This window comes from Dipodomys ordii, unplaced genomic scaffold, assembly GCF_000151885.1.
Source record: "Dipodomys ordii isolate 6190 unplaced genomic scaffold, Dord_2.0 Scaffold10, whole genome shotgun sequence".
NCBI classification, from domain to species: domain Eukaryota; kingdom Metazoa; phylum Chordata; class Mammalia; order Rodentia; family Heteromyidae; genus Dipodomys; species Dipodomys ordii.
In genome coordinates, this window is record NW_012267226.1 from 11,458,613 (window position 1) to 11,463,133 (window position 4,521).

A 4,521-nucleotide genomic window follows, 5' to 3' on the forward strand; every position below is an offset into this window, starting at 1 on the left:
AGGGAGGGAGGGAGGGAGGGAGGGAGGGAGGGAGGAAGGAAGGGGTAGGAAGGAAAGAAATGGGAAGGAAGGGATAGGAAGGAAAGAAATGGGAGGAAAGGAAAGGAGAGGAGAGGAGAGGAGAGGAAGACAGATTGGAGAAAGTGAGTGCTAAATTGACCTGGACTGATCAAAGTCATCAGTGACCAGAAACTTCCTGCCCTGAGGCACCAGGAGGCATAGCGGGCTGTAACAATTTATGGCAGGAGTCTGGGCCTCTGAGTCACTGGCCTCTCTCAGTCCAGACTCGAAGGTAGTCACCATCTGCCATTCTAGTCTTGATCTGATCCCGAATCTGGCACTGACAGCCATTCTCTCTGAAGTCCTCACCTAGTGGCTGATCCAGATCCTAAACCTATGCCTGGAATAAAGCAGGGAACTGCTCCTCACCTACCCAGGATATCCATCCAGAACGAACAGAAGGCCAGGCAGATGTATTGTGATAGAGATAGATCTTTCGATTTATTTTTTATGTTATTATATTTGATTCCATGATTCATACTTTCCATCCTACTTCATGCCATTGTATTTTTATTTTGGGATTGGATTTGGTACTTGGATTGAACCCAGGGATTTGTGTACTTAGACAACATCTCTGCTACTGAGTCATAAACACAGACCCCTTTTAAGAGCCTTACTGTGTTAATATACATAGGAATAAATAAATATATAAATATACATAAACCAGCATCAGAGAAGTTATATCATTTGTCTATATTCTCATAGTTAGGAACTAGAAAATTCTGGATTTAAAAATCAGTCTGCCTTGAGTGCCTATTCCCATTCTTTCCATCTCTGAACTAGCTATCTATTTACAGAGTATCAACCTATGACCTAATATTTGCGAATGTGATCCCAGAGGTGTGTAGGAAAGAAGATACCCTGGATGGGTTCTTGTATCCTATCTACTTTTATCCCTGCAAGGGACTACGTATTCCTAGTTGGAAACTATACTTGCAGCTCAAAGTTCCTCAAGAGATTGATCGTTAGGTCTATTGATTAGAATGTAAACACAGGCTTAGTAATTCCTATCCTCAAGAGGTTCAGCCAGTCTCAGAGGAAATTATCAAAGAGAATCATTCTCTGAGCCTCTAATACATTTTTTTCAGAAGTATGGGGCATAAACGAGATCCTCATATGAATAAGGGATATCTGGAAGCTCATATAAGCATCTGTTCTCTTTCTTGTGGTGAAGAATTTTCTGGAGAAATTGTTAAATAGAAATCATGGCATATTCCCCAGTGTACCTCTTGCAGAAACTTGGACTCTTCCACACAGTGAGAAGGGCAGGTTTTAGAGGTCCAGTAACAGTGAAAGCTTTATGGAGGAATGAAGGTAAGCATAGAATTGCCTTTGTGTTCACAAGTTTCCTTCAAACCAAAGCTATGTAAATTGTGGTTTCTGAGAAAAATCAATTGTGGTTCTTTGAAGTCCTAGAAAAGACTCCAGTGAAGGAAGGAAACTTATGTGAAGAGACATGGAAGGTGGAATCACATTTTAATCCCATGACATACAGCATGGGTTGGAGAGACTCATCAGATATTAGGAAGTCTTACTTGATTTCTTGCTGATTGTCTTCAGACAACCCTGAGCTTGAAAACAAGCAGCTGCAATCTTCTCCATTCTGGGTAACAGAAGAAGGATTCATCGTTAATGTCACCTTCTACCACTGTTCCTCCAGAACGCAGCTAAGGAAAATGACTCTTAAGTGACAGAGTTTTTTCTTCTTACGGGATTGACAGACCAACCTGAGCTTCAATTGTCCCTCTTTTTCCTGTTCTTGGTGAACTATATTATCTCGGTGCTTGGAAACTTGAGTTTACTAAATCTACTTTGCCTGAACTCAAATCTTCATACTCCCACGTACTTCTTCCTCTTCAATCTGTCTTGCATGGATTTCTGTTATTCGTCTTTACCGCTGAAATGCTGCTAGGCTTTATTTCAGAGAGGCACACCATCTCCTAGACTGGATGCATCACACAGCTGTTCTTTTCCTTGTCAACTTCGAGTCCTATGTGCTGACTCCTATGGCTTACGATCGCTACGTGGCCATCTGTCAGCCCCTGCAGTACACGGTCATCAGGTCTCCTAGCACCTGTTCTCTGCTGATGTTTGGTTCATACTTAATGGGGTTTGTTTCTGGTCCACACAGGGTGCATGGTCAGGCTCGCCTTTTGTGACTCTAATATTATTAACCATTACATGTGCGACATCTTCCTGCTCCTCCAGCTGTCTTGCAACAGTACTTCTGTCGATGAGCTTGTGAGTTCTGTTGTTATAGGTATAGCTGTCATTTTATCCAGCCTCATTATCTTAATCTCCTATTTTTTAAATTCTTTTTAATGTCATGCACATGTCATCAGGTAAGGGTTGGTTCAAAGCTATGAGCACCTGTATTTCTCACATAACTGCTGTTCGCTTATTTTATGGTTTTGGGCTACTTGCTTATGTCAAGCCCAAATCGAATGAGTCCTTGGGCCAGGGGGAATTTTTTCTCAGTATTTTATACTCTTTTGGTGCCTATGCTGTGCCCTCTCATTTATAGCCTTAGGAACAAGGATGTCAAAATTGCTCTAAAAAGAACCCTGAAGAGAACTACACACTGAACAAAACTTTAGGTGGTCTTGCCCTGTCTCTCTATTGCTCTCTTTCTCATTCTCTTGTCTCTACACACTACCTTCTTTCTATTATTTTTCTTCCTATGCCATAGAGAGTGTTATCCTGCCCTGTTTTTTCTTTTTCTTTTTTTAGTATGCAACATAAGTTTGTGGACTTTTCTTTATATTGAGACTCATATTCTCACCTAAAATGGGCCCAATCTGGTTTTTATTTTTATTAGATGGTGGCCTTTTTCCTATATAAAGATAATACTGCATAATGTACTTTCCTATATATCTGATTCTTTCATGATATGACAAGTAGTATGGTGCTTTCTGATAACTTCTTTTATTTCTGCTTTACCTAGATCAGCCTAGCACTTGATTGGCTGGTACTTTATCATTTGAACCACACCTGAGCCTGTTTTGTTGCTGGCTATTATCAACAGAAGTCTTCTATTAAGGCAACTTCCAATTTCTATCCTTTTGCTCTTAGCTTCCTAAATAGCCAGGATTACAAATGTGAGCCCTCAACACCTAATTGAAACATTTTAATCATATTTTTCTTGTCTTTAAATGGTTGCACATAGGGGTTACCATTCGACATGTCAGTTTATAAGTGTAATGCATCTTCAATGATATCACCCTTTCACCATTCTAAAACAATTTTTGCAAAACTGTTTTGTTTTATTCTTTGTAACTGCACTAAAACAGAAGGGATGTTAAAATTAGAGAGGTGGAAAAATTACAAAAACTCTAAACTGCTATAGAGTTCTTTTGGTAATTGTTTGTCTTGTATTTTTAAACTTCTATTTATAATAAATCTGTGCACTTTGTTGGATTTATTTTTTGCTCTCATGGATGTATAAGGGTAATCACATCTACTTTTTTCAAACTTTAACAATAGTGAAAAATATATTGATGGCCAGCTATTTGATCATAAAGAAAGCTAAGGTTATAGCCATTTTGTTCATATGTCTGTGGAATGTATCTGTGCTTGTGTTTCAAATTAGAAATTATATTCTCAGCTACAGAGCAGAGTGCCACATATAAAGTGAGATTCCTTGGTTCTTCAGGTGCATAATAATAGCTCAAGAATATAGTTGAACACTTTCACAGCATGTGACATCCTCAGTTCAATCTCTATTATCCCATAAAATAAGCTGAAAATGAAAATGAAAATGTATGGGATGCATTACAATGAGTTGGAATGTATTGCTTTAATTAATGTAAACTTAAACTTTCCCTTTTGTATCTTAGAACAATTGTACTTGATGATCCAAACAATGAAACATCTTCTAAGTGTCTTTAAGAAATCCTATTGGAAAAAAAAAAAGAAAGAAATCCTATTGAAGCTGGGCTCTGTTTGCTCATGCCTGTAATCCTAGCTCCTCAAAAGGCTTAGATATGAGGATCACAGTTCAAAGCCAGCCCAAGCAGGAAGTCTGTGAGACTCTTATCTCCAATTAACCACCAGAAAACCTGAAGTGGTGCTGTGGGACAGCACTCAGGCTCAGAGTTCAAGCCCCATGACAGACCAGAAAAAAGAAATCTTGTTGTACATAGGTCTCCTTAGCCTGTTCTCAGGGTGAGAAAAATTTATGTGATGCTAAAGGACACAGAACTAATTATACACAGTGCAGTTTGGGATGCCTTTGCATATCCTTTGAAGAAATTTTTTAAAGAAAGTAGAATTATGAAGAGAAAATTTCTATAGAGTTGTTCAGAAATAGTTCAAAAGTAGGGATTATATGGAAATTAGGGCCTTACTAAAAATACCTATAGCACAGAGATGATTTACAAGGTAAGAAAGGAGCTCTAAGATGTCCTCAACTAAATTACAGGAGGACAAGGCAATGAATGAAGAGATCATAACAGATTAAGT

At 38.6% G+C, this 4,521-nt stretch overlaps 1 pseudogene; it reads left to right on the forward strand.

Moving 5' to 3' along the window:
- Window positions 1–1,265: 1,265 nt before the first annotated feature.
- LOC105980588 lies at window positions 1,266–2,645 on the forward strand (annotated as a pseudogene).
- Window positions 2,646–4,521: the final 1,876 nt, after the last annotated feature.